The following is a 13,717-nucleotide window of genomic DNA, read 5'->3' as shown; positions in this document are numbered from 1 at the left end:
TCAATCTTTCTTTCTCTCTTTGTTTCTCTTTTCAAATTTCCTTTCTCGCTTCTTCTTCTTTCTTTCTTTTTCTCTTCCTGCATTTTCTTCTTCTTCTTTATCGTCTCTGTTGCTGCTATTATAACCACCGAAGTTCATCATTTTTATTGTATTTTTTTTCTTTTTCTCCTTTTGGTTCTTATTTTTACAAACTATTTTGCTTTGATTTTAAAAATTTTGAAGATTTTTTTTAATTCATTTAAAAAAATTTAAAGAAAATCGAGCAACTACTGAAGTTTTTGCAACAATTGTTGAAGCTGTTGCAACAATTGCTGAAATTGTTCCAGCAACTGCCATAATTGTTGCATCAAGTAAGGTGAAGGAGATGATGGTTATTACGGCAAAGGAGGTGGTGATTGTTGTGGCGGTGACGGTGGAGAAGCAGGAGGTGACAACGGTGGTGGTAAAGGATGAAATGGTGGTGATGGAGGAAGAACTTATGGTGATGGTGATGGAGGAAGAACTTATGGTTGTGGTAGAGGAGGAAGAAGAAAAGAAGGAAGTGGTGATGGTGGAGGTGGTGACGGCGTGTCACGCCCCGGGAGGGTACCCTAGACGTAACCGGCACTCAGAAATCATTTCTGGCTCCCAAGCCAACCACATAGTCTGATCAGACATCCGTTCATCCATTCAATCAGTGGAAGACTTAAAATAAAGAGAATATTTGGCGGACAACTCAAATCGTCAATCTAACTCAGAGAATAAAGGCCATGGGCCAACAAATCAACTCCGATATTTGTCATTTAAAAATAGTTTGACAAGAATAATTCAAGGAACGAAATACTCAATCGACCCATCACTATCTAGTCTATGAAGCCTCTATCACTACTATCTAATTGGTGCCAATGACATGTTCATGGCTACCTCAAATCAAAATGAAAAAGGGCTAACTCGATGCAAGAATGATATAAGTGGTGTCCTCTGGATGTAGGGAAGGACTCTCCAATACGCTGAATGTGTATGGATCCTCAATGGTGCTTCTATTGACGATCTCTTAAACCTGTCTCTGCATCATGAAATGATGCACGTCCAAGACGTTAGTACATGGAATGTACGAGTATGTAATATGGCGGAATGAAACATACCTTAAGGAAGAATAACATCTGTTCAAATATCTCAAATCAGAAAGATAAGAGAGACTCAGTCAAAGTATCATAAGTCTAAAGTAAGAATACATTTAGACAAAGACCAATCACACACCATACAATCCAATCCAATCATGTACAATACAGTTCAAATCCAATCATATACCATCCGATCCGATCCAATCACATACCATTCTATTCAACCCAAATTACATATCATCTAATCTAATCTATCACACATCATCTAATCCGATCCAATCATACACAATCAACTCAACAATCAACTCAAAGGACTCAACTCAATAAATATGCAAATTAAATTATGCAATATTTTACGATTCAACTCACTCATATATAATCACAGTCAAACCAATCATATCATGCACAATCCACTCAATTTGGGAGTTTCTCTAACCGACAACTATCACCATATAAGCGAGTAATAGTACAACAATCCGACGTTGTTGCCACGTCCGTCCATACTTTGCCAAGGTATGAACGCTCAACCAATCATGGAACTAATCCAACCAAGTCCTATAATATTAGGACAATAAAATGGAAAACATCTGACTTTAACGGTTCGATCCCATGGGAAGCATCCAATTTTAACGGTTCCATCCCCTCCTACGTTTGGCGACGTAGTTTATTGGTTCGAGTATGGACTATACGCTTACCCAATTCGATGCTCGATACTCCTCCCAAGACTCAATATGCTCATATCTATCAAGTGAGTAAGATACTCAAAATACTCATTTAGTCTCATTGGACTCTTTTCAAAACTCAACTCAAATCTGGCCTCATTGGACCTTCTTTCAAATCGACTCATCTCAAATCATCAAACCCTTCTCTTTAAAATTTATACAATCTCGACTCAATCTCAAAAATCGATATTTTTAAAGTAGGAATGCTCAACTCATTTATACTCAAAATACTCGTGTTCAAAAATAATGAAAAGACTTCTCAAACTCAACTCATGCTTAAACTCTTTTTAAATCATAGATGAAAATAATCATTCTTTAGACCCAAAATAGTGTATAAATAGTTTATGCAAAAAGGTTCACACATTCTTTATTTAAAGCTCCTTCTCAAAAGATCATTTATTTTCAAAATATTCATAAGACTCCAATCAACTCAAATTATGCAAATCACATACCACATAATCACATTACACTCCAATCCACTTCATCACACAACATCCTCATCAACATAACCTCTTCATTCACATCATCGTCAAATATCATTATTCACATCATCATCAAACATCATTATCACATCATTTTCAAATATCATCATCACATCAATCATCAAACATCTACTCCAACAATCCTTATTTTAGTCATATGTTCAATTTATAGAAGCAAAAGGGCATTCTTAACTATCCAATTCATTTTTTTCATTCCAATCAATACACATATACACAAAACCATCCACCTCAACCTCAAGACAATTATGACAAAAGAAATCTCATCTTGGATTCATGTGAATGAAACATGAACCCATACTCTCAACAAAACTCAACTCAAGAATATCGCCAATACCTATAAATCTATATACAAAGAATACATTTGTAGTCGATAATATGAAGGTTGACTATTTAAGAATCAAGTCATGAAATCATCCATCAATTTCTAGTATATAAAGGTATTCTAGGGTTTAGGAAAAGTTTCAAGAAAGCCATACTAAAAGGTTCAAATCTTTCACAACTCCTATCCAACACATACATGGGCATATGGAAGAACTCAATCCATATTTTAGGTTAGCCTTATATACCTTGCTTGAAGACTTTGAAGAAACCTTGATGTTAGGTCTTCAATGGAAGGCTTGAATCCTTGAAACTCTTGAAGGCACCCTTTGTTGGAGAAGGATTTGGAGAAGAAGAAGAAGAAGAAGATAGGGAAAATATTAGGGCTTTTAGAGAGAGAGAGAGGGACTGAAAAATGGTCCCAAAAATATTCAAGGATAGTGTATATATAATTTGGGGAATTACCCAAATTGTCCTTTCTCAAAAATCTGGAAAACAGGCTAAAATGCTCCTGGCGCGATAGTGGCGCGTCGCGCCACTGCGGCGCCAAGTCGAATTTAGGCTTAAAACCTGCACATCTGATAGTGGCGCATCGCGCCAAGGACCAAACTACTGAGGCTATTTTGTGGCGCGATAGTGGCGCATCGCGCCCTTACAATGCCAAGCCTATATTCTCTGGGTTCTGGAAAATAGGCTTAAAAACCCTGCACATCTCCTAATGGCACGCCGTGTCAGGGACCAAACTACTGAGACTTGTTCCTGGCGCGATAGTGGCGCGTCGCGCCACTGTGGCGCCAAGCCCAGGTTTCCTGCAGTCACCGCCCAGGCCTGCAATTCCTGCAGTATCCGTCTGTCTTAGGATCGTTATATCTTTTAACTCCAAACTCCAAAAATTACACTATTGGTGGTGTAGGAAAGAAGACTCGACGAACTTTAATTTAATAGGTCGTGGGCCACCCAGATCATCATATTTCAAACAATAGGATCGTTAGAAGTCGACCCTTATACAAACTCCTTCGACAACTTACCCAAGAGGAATTCTTTTGGACTTAGCTTGGTTCTAAGGATCCCTTATGACCCCACATCACCTTAACACTCTTTAATTACTTAGGAACTCATCCTAACTCATGCACACGCTTCACAATAATTGAGTTCGACCCTACCCGAATACAAGAAAGGTCCGAATCTTAAGAAAAAAATTTGGGGGGTGTTACACGGCAGCAGAAGGGGAGGGGATGACGGCGGCAGAAAGGGTGGGATGAGGAAGATAAGATTTTTGTGTAATTAATAAAACTTGAGGGTTTTAAAATTAGTATCATTAACACTAATCTTAAAATTATCACATCTACTCAATAATTAAGACTTACTTTATTTTTTCTTAATTTTGAAACTCTTTTGTCACCCTTAATTAAAATTCACGCAATTTTTTGTGTTGCACCATGTTAATATCAGAGTACTATTATTATCTCTTTTCTTTTTTAATAAAAATGTTCTAACTTTTCTCTTTTATACAATTTACCATATATTTTTTTTGTATTTGATATGAAGTCAATTTCATAGTTTTAAAAGACGATCTAATTAACTCTATTGATTTACTCGTCCTTCAATATTGACGGGGTACCTCTACCACTTTGGATAAGTTAAATATTTTTTTGGTTTGTGATATTACTTACTGCTTTTAATTTAGTAGATACTTATTTTTTTGTAATAATTTGGTTGGTCATTTTTAAAAAATTACGTAAAATTAGCATTTTACTCCTCCCGATGTTGACTTCGAATCATTTTTGACTAGTTGTGAAATTTGTTTCATGTTTTGAGCAAAAAGTTATGCAGTGTGAGAATTTTTAAATTTTAAAGGCTTAAGTTGTTAAAAAAGTATTTTTTTGGTGTCTTTTGAAGTTTCGAGCCTCGAAATGAAATTTTGTCAATTCCATTAGCTTTGGAATGTCGAATTTGATCTAGGAGAGTTGTTGATTTAAGATTTGGAGTTGTTTCATGGATTTAACGTCCTAAGTTGGAAATTATTGAGATTTTAGCCTTTGGGTTGACTTTGGTCAACATTTGAGGTTTGGATACTCAGATCAAAATTCTGACAATCCCATTGGATTTGAGGGGTTTAGTTCTAGAGGAGGTCTTGGTTGAATTTTCAAAGGTCTCGAGCTTGATTTGGTATTTTTGAGTTTTAAGTTAGTTTAGTTGTAACTTTCACGTATTTCGAATCAAGTGGACCTCAAATTTGTGTTATGGGGATTCCATAGAGTACGAAATGTCGAATTTAATATGATAGCATATGTGATTTTTGTGCACGGGGTTCCGATCGAATTCCGAATGTCCATTAAGAGTATGTTTGAACTTTGGGAAAATGTTTGTGTGCTGGTGCTTTTGATCTCGGTTTTGTGAGGGGGTGGTCTATGCACCTAGTAGTCGTGCAAGTAATAAAGTGGCTCTTTTTAGGAGCTGAATTTTGTACCTACATGAACTTGTCAATTAACTATTTACTAAATTATATTAATTCTATTAATTTATTTCAGCAATCGTTTTTAAAGATGAATTCAATTAATTAAACTAAAAATAAAAATAAAAGAACTAGTGAACAATTAACCAAGGAAAGAGTAGATTTTTACACAATGAATGATTGAAATTGATCTAGGATTATGGTTACTAATAATCATGTTTAGTATCACTTTCATCAACTTATTTAATTATCTCATTTTTGATTGACGGGGTTTATAATATGTTCATAAACTCCCGACTTCCAACTGTCTGCCACAATTGATAGTCTAACTACATCATTGAACGGGGATAGAGATGAATCAACTGTGAATCATTATACTACAACAACAACAACCCAGTGAAATCTCACAACGTAGGTATGGGGAGGGTAAAATGTACGCATACCTTACTCCTACCAAGGTAGGACGACTGTTTTCGAGAGACCCTCGGCTCAATAGAAGCATAAAAAGAGGTCAGATAAGGCTAAGACGTTCAAAGCGATATGAGAAAATAAATAACAAAATCGACAGATAAAATAGAGTAATCAAAGTACAGAAAGTAATAGATAATAATAGAAATCAGAGCATAAAAAATTATAGTGCGCTAATGCGCCTACTAATACGGAAGAATAACGAGACTATGTACTAGCCTTCTACCCTAATATGGGTCCTCCACACCTCCTATCTAAGGTCATGTCCTCGGTAAGCTGTAACTGCACCATGTTCTATCTAATCACCTCTCCCCAATATTTCTTCGGCCTACCCCTACCTCTTCTAAAATCATCCATGGCCAACCTCTCACACCACCGCACTGGGGCATCTTTGTCTCTCCTCTTCACATGCCCAATCCATCTCAGTCGCATTTTCCGCATCTTGTCTTCCACCGAGGCCACTCCTACCTTATCCCGAATAGCCTCATTTCTAATCGTGTCACTTCTGGTATGCCCACACATCCATCTCAACATTCTGATCTTGGCAACTTTCATATTTTGAACATGAGAGACCTTAACTGTCTAACACTCCGCCCCATATAACATAGAAGGTATAACCACCACTTTGTAGAACTTGCCCTTAAGTTGTGGTGGCACCTTCTTTTCACATAGCACACTAGAAGCGAGCCTCTATTTAATCCACCCTGCCCTAATATGATGTGTGACATCATCATCAATCTCCCCGCTGTCTTGAATTATAGACCCAAGGTACTTGAAACTACTTTTCTTTTGGATGGCCTAGTCACCAAACCTAACTTCCGCACCAACCTCCTGAGGTGTCTCACTGAACTTGCACTCTAAGTTCTCTATCTTGGTCCTACTCAGCTTAAACCCTTTAGAATCCAAGGTATGTCTCCAATCCTCCAGCTTAGCATTAACTCCGCTACGAGTCTTATCAATCAGGACTATGTCGTCCGCAAAAAGCATACACCATGGCACCTCACCTTGAATTTTTTGCGTCAATCCATCCATCACCAATGCAAATAAAAATAGACTAAGAGCTGACCTTGATGCAACCCCATCACAATTGAGAAGTGCTCTGAGTCTCCTCCTATTATCCTTAACCTGGTTTTAGCACCCTCATACATGTCCTTGATCACCCTAATGTACGCCACAGGTACACCTTTAGACTCCAAACATCTCCATAGTATCTCTCGTGGAACTGTATCGCAAGCCATTTCTAGGTCAATGAATATCATATGCAAGTCTCTCTTCCTCTTCATATACTACTCCACCGGTCTCCTCATAAGATGGATGGCTTCTGTAGTTGAGCGTCTTGGCATAAATCCGAATTGGTTCTCTGAAATATACACGCCTCTCCTCACCCTCATCTCCACCACTCTTTCCTACACTTTCATAGTATGACTTAGAAACTTGATACCTCTATAGTTGTTGCAGCTCTAGATACCCCCTTGTTTTTGTATAGAGGGATCATTAAGATCGACCTCCATTCTTCGGGCATTGTTGCCGTCATAAAGATGATATTAAGTAACCTAGTTAGCCACTCCAAACCTACCGAGGTCGCGCTCTTCCAAAATCTCTAGGAATCTCGTCAGGTCCGGTCGCTCTTTTCCAGCGCATCCTACGCACAACACCCTTAACCTCTTCCACCGTAATACTCCTGCAACACCCAAAATCGTAACGCCTCCCTATATGTTTCAAATCTCCCAACATAATTTCTCTGTCCCCTTCTTCATTCAATAGTTTATGGAAGTATGACTATCATCTCTTTTTAATGAGGGTCTCATTTACTAATACTTTTCCATGCTCATTCTTAATGCACTTCACTTAATCCACATTGCGTGCCCTTCTCTCCCGTGCCCTGGCTAGCCTGAACAATTTCCTATCCCCATATTTCTTTTCTAGTTCAGCATAAAGGCGTTCAAAAGCTGCCATTTTTGCCGTCGAAACTGCCGACTTTGCCTCCTTCCTTGCTATCTTATAAAGTTTCCTATTCGTCCACTTCTCCACCTCATCCTTTCTTTCTATCAAATTCGTATACGCCATCTTCTTTGCTTCCACCTTTCCTTGCACTTCTCCATTCCACCATCAGTCCCCTCGATGCCAACCACGACTACCTATCGAGACTCCCAATACTTCCTTTGCTACAACCCTAATACAACTAGGCATCCTATCCCAAATACTATTCGCATTCCCACTACTATCTCAGGCCCCCATATCCTTTAATTTCTCTCCCATCTTCAAGGCACTAGCCGTGGTCAAACTCCCCCATCTGATCCTAGGTCGGTCATCCCCGACCCTCTTCTTCCTCGTCATTTTGATCCCTAAATCCATTACCAAGAGCTTATGTCAGGTCATAAGATTGTCGATCAGAATGACCTTACAATATTTGCACAAACCTTTATCATCCTTCCTAAGAAGTAAAAAATCTATCTAAGTCTTAGACACCGAACTACGGAAGGTTACCAAGTGGTCCTCTTTCTTTGGAAAACTCGAATTGGCTATCACCAACCCAAAAGCTCTTGCGAAATCCAAAAGTGAAACTCCTCCTCCATTTCTATCCCCGAAGCCAAAGCCTTCATGCACATCATCATACCCTCCTAAAATAGACCCGACATGCCCATTGAAATCCCCTCCCATGAAAAGCTTCTCAGTAGGCGGTATGCCTCCCACTAACTCATTCAAATCCTCCTAAAAGCGCCTCTTATCCTCATCGCCTAAGTCCGCTTGGGGCGCATAAGCACTAATAATGTTCAACGTGATCTCTTCAACGACCACCTTAATCAACATCATCCTATCATTGACTCTCCTAACCTCCTCCACCTAATCTCTTAAATCACTGTCTAATAAAATGCCTACCCCATTCCTATACTTCGATCTATCAGAGAACCAAAGCTTATACCTGTCTACCTTTTTAGCTTTAGAACCTACCCATTTGGTCTCTTGGACACAAGCTATGTTAATCTTCCTCTTCTTTAGAATCTTAACTAGCTCTATGGATTTTCCTGTTAACGTCTCAATGTTTCAAGAACCTACTTTCAGTCTAGACGCTCCTTTAACCCACTTACCCCTCCTTACCCTCGTTCATGTCTCCGTCCCCATCCCTGAGCGAGAACATGATCCTAGTCTACCATCACTACCCAAAGCCACGAAAATGCGTATGAACTAATAAATTATTCAAAGGTCTAAAGTCAGCAAAATGTAACTACAATTATATGAGCAAAGAATAGATATGAGAAGATATGGAAATTGGAGGTACCAACTCTAGTTGAAATGAACTTGATTATCGCTAGAAAACAGTGAAAGTGAAAAGTAAATGTTATGGGAATACTCAAATAGCAAGTGATTGCTCAAAGAAACTCTCTGAGGATTTTCATCAAACATTTTGTGTGCAAGGCGATAATTTGAAGATTCATATGAACTGATTTGAGCTTCTTCTTCCAAATCAATGGCGAATAAATGCTTGAAGTAATGACAATATAGCATAAGAATAGCCAATAGTTCAGAAGCAGAACAAGTCAGAGTTTGGTTTGCCTCTTAATAGTTCATTAAGGAAGAGAAGATAGATGACAGAAAACCATTTTGTCCTCCAATGACTAAAATATCTGCCCACCTTACACTATCTTTCCATATTTGAAACAAGCACAGTTCTAGGTATATCCCTATCCTAGATACAAATCAATCTAAGTTTTTGACAAGGAAAAATCATGCTTCTTATATTCCACATTCTATCTTTCTATTCCTCTCCCGAGTTCAAGATAAGACAATATGTTTATTCTAATGGTGATCAAGCATAAAAATAGTAAGCACAAGAATATAAGAACAACTAATATAATAACCAAATATGCCGGATTAAGATTTACTAAACAACTATTTAATTAGTCAACATAATCCTAGAATGAGAAGTTTCACTCCACATAGGCATGGAGCAATTACAACAGTCAAACAAAAGATGTAAAAAGAAATAACAAAGGAGAAGAAAATATAAAACCAAAATTCTTCGGCTTTTACGGCAAATCCTAGCTCTTCCTAGGTCAAAATTTATGTAAAAACTAATTTTATGAAATATTTATAAGAGTAGAAAAAAACTCCAAATAAAATAACTGAGGCTAAAACTAATTGTGAAACCCAAAATCCAACAAAATTTGGGCTTCCGCGTGCAGTGTTAGCCATTTAGCTGTTTCTACAATTGCAACTTCAAAAGGTAACATGTGGCAGCTCCTCTTTTCGACTGTGGCTTTTTATTTCTTATGTAGAAATAATAATATAATATTAAAATCTTTCTATTAAGTTGTCTGCTTGATTTTCTTCTTTAGTTCTTCATTTTTAATTTGTTTTGGCTCCAAATTTTTTCATCGTCGCGTCAATTCAATCCTACAAATAAAATACACTATTTAGCACAATTTATAAAATTTATGTTAAAAAGAACAAATAAAAATACTAAATATGAGGCAAATAATGACTAAAAATATGTATTTTTGGCCTCACATCACTACCCACACTTAAAATTTTGCTCATCCACGAGCAAACATTAATGCTCATCAAAAAAATCAAATTAGAAACCACCACTTTGGTTGATACCAATAATTAGGCCATATAAAAATTTCAAAACACAAGTACACTTCCCGATCATTATGCGAGGTATACAATAAAACAACAAACTTCTAACCTCCTAACTTCAAGGACAGACTCTAACTCATCAAATATAAACTTGCTCACCTACTCCATCAAAGAAAACTAATAAAATCACCTATCTATTATGAAACAAGTACCCTCACAAGAAAAAAAATCCACAAACTCAATTTAAAAAATTGAATATAAATTAAGGACTAATCATTAAAGAACAACTCTCACACTCACAAAAGAAGTCACATGTATGCATAAAGAACTATAGACTTGTCCATTATGTACATCTCTATTAAATAAACTTGCTTGAATAGAACCAAATAGGAATTTAACGGGTTGTAATGTAGGATAGCAGACGGGTAGAAAAACTATATAATAATGACTTATACTTCTAGGCACTTTGCACTTTCAGACTTCATCACCCATTATTTTCTTCTCTTTATTTTTAGCTCTCTCTTCAACAATTATTTCACTAGTAATTTCATCTCATCAAGAATGATTCAAACACTTTTTTTTTCAAACAAATTTTTTTCTCTTTTTCTTTTCATGTCACATTCATTCGAGTAAATGACTATTCTTCGAGGATTGAAACTATGAGAAAATCTTTGGATATACCATTATTTGTTTTCCCATAAAGCTTTGAACTTCTTAGCCTTATTTGAACTCTTTTTATGCTTCTTTTGAGCCGAGGGTCTCTTGGAAACAATCGTCCTACCTTGGTAGGAGTAAGGTCTGCATACACTTTACCCTCTCCAGACCCACGTTGTGGAATTTCACTGGGTTGTTGTTGTATTCTTTAAGGATGACTTTTTTATCACTTGTAGCTATTATTGATTATCTTTTTACACTCAACCATCCCTTTTTTTCTCAGATTTAACATTTATAATAAATCTAAGTTACAGTGCTCAAGGAAGCAAGGTGCAAAAATTAGAGATTCAACAAAAGAGTCAGGACAAAAATATGTCTACCAACAAAAGACTACAAGCTCAAAAAGGCCGACTAGTGATATAATATTTGAAAAAGCTAAAATTTATAAGACAAATCAAAGAAAGCCTATTATCGTCTTCAAAACAGAGCAACACTTTGTATTTCATTTCAATAACATGCATGGCAAGTTCTACACTAAGATATAAAATATGAAATATATGCAAATTCTCACCACACATGACACCAATTTCAATCAAATGGATTAATTTTGCTTGTAAGATAGACATGGCCATAGCAAACTACAAAATAAAAAAACTATACAGAGTCACAAACATGAGCCAAGGTATCAAACATATATTATTTAATTAACAATCAAACATTCACAAGAAAGTACTATTCAAGATTAAGCCTAAGTAGCAAGTATCAAGTCAAAAGGTCTTATCCTTTCTCTTCTAAAAGAAATTAAAAAATAAAAAATAAAAAAGGAAATCTAATCCTTAAAAAAATAGTCGGTTCAAAGGGACCCTTCCCCCCCTCCCTCCCAAAAAAGAACCCCCCAAAAAAATCAAGGGGTGGGCAAGTGTGCTTTTACTAAAGATAAAAAGTGAAGAATAAAAAGAACTGAAATCTTTTTGTATTTTTAAATTTTTTACATTTTTTTAGGTCCGCGACAGGTTCGTGACATGGACTGATCGCGAAATTCACAGTCCAATTTTATTTTTTCTAGGTCCCGATAGGTCCACAACGTGGAGTGGTCGCAGACTTCATTCTCCAGATATTATTATTTTTAAAAATGAAATTAAAAATTATTAAACAAACCTAAAGCACACTCCGCCGTAAACAGAAAACTTTCAAGAAGAATCTCCATCCACACTTGAAAAGATGTTATGTCCCTAGAGCATGAATTAGAATTTAAAACAAAGGTTAGAAAATACTCCCCGAGGCCTCTAGGCCAAACTAGTAACACGCTATCTCAATATTTATCAATGGTCGTACGCACTCCACACTTAAGTTCAAACATGCTCTTTTGCTCCATATTTTTGGGTACTCAGACTTCTCAAATTCAGCAAACACAAAAACAACACAAAAAGTGACACATAAAATATTATAAAAAGAATTAAAAAAACAAAGCTACACTAATAATTGGGTTGCCTCCCAACAAGTGCCCGATTTAATATCGTGGCACGACTTAAGTCGTCACCCATTTTTCTCTCTACTTTAAGGATAAGAATTGCACCCCTAATTTTGTATCCATTTTTCTTTTCCGCTCAAGGAGAGGTGGTATAAAGATGAGAAACCAAGTGTCATGATCCAAAAATTGAGGTCATGATGAAACACATCCAACACCCAACCTGATGTGTAAGCCTAATAGTAAAACTTATACAAAACTTTCAAAGGAGAAGTCAGGCTACAAAAGAAATGAAAAGAAGGACAACGAAGAAAAATATCACAAAACCTGATGTCATAAGTATAAAAGAACATCTAATACAACACACGTATTTGATATACATCATAAGTCTTTGAATAATAGAAAAGACTGAAAGTAAAGGATAGAACTAATGGCGATACAAATCAGAGGATCTCACCACTAATTTGATAATACAATTTCCGCTAGAGAGATCTGCTACTACGCGGGATACCCTTACTAGGATCTGCATCAAAAGAGACAGAAGTAGGGGTGAGTACAATTCACATGTACTCATGAATCATCTCCCCCAAGCTCCAAAGGTTTAAAAAGGGTGGAAATGGGAAAATGGGTTATTTCCCGAAGTAGCTATTGTTCAGGCGGATTTTGTTCTCTGTGAACGCTGACACTTAACTCTATGAACGCAGAGCACACAAGGGCAATCCTCCGCTAACGTGGGCTCCTAGTTGCAAACACAAAGCTCTGAAAGGGTTCCCTCTGCGAATGAGGGCCTAACCACTACAATCGCTGAGAAGGATCTGGATCTGCACTAGAACCAATAATAACCCATAATTCCAACTCTCCGATCGGATCTTCGAGATTCGTTCATATTTTGATAAAAATAAATCGGATATGCTACTATACTGAATTTGATATTTTGAACACAATGGAATTGTCAAATTTCTGAAAAATGTAGTTATAATGAAATTACTCTCCGAGACCCTTTTTGGCTTAAAACTCAACTTTTAGCCTAACTTCCCAAAATGAAAACTATGATCCCGGGGCTCTAAGTCAACACTCAACTAGACCAAACTCGACATTTCAAAAGCAATGTAACTGATGGAATTCTCATTCAACACTCGGATCTCAATGTGTTGATTGAAGTTAACAATCTCAATAAAACTCCCAGTTACTAAAATCGCACTCGATCACATCGAGAATCGTGCCAACCATCCCTACATCATAAATAAAGTATAAAAATGTTGAAGGGAAGGGGAAAATGATCATTTTATACAGAAAAGTAGTTTCTCAAGAATAAGGACATTACGTTATCCACCATTAAAACACATGTTCATCCTCCAACGAAAAGTAAAGTAAAGTACCTATAGGGGCGAAAAACCGAGGATATCTACGACGCATGTCAGACTCCACCTCCCATGTAGCCTCCT

Source organism: Solanum dulcamara, chromosome 1 (assembly GCF_947179165.1).
Source record: "Solanum dulcamara chromosome 1, daSolDulc1.2, whole genome shotgun sequence".
NCBI classification, from domain to species: domain Eukaryota; kingdom Viridiplantae; phylum Streptophyta; class Magnoliopsida; order Solanales; family Solanaceae; genus Solanum; species Solanum dulcamara.
The sequence above is the reverse complement of the archived record's forward strand: the minus strand, read 5'-3'. Positions refer to the sequence as shown.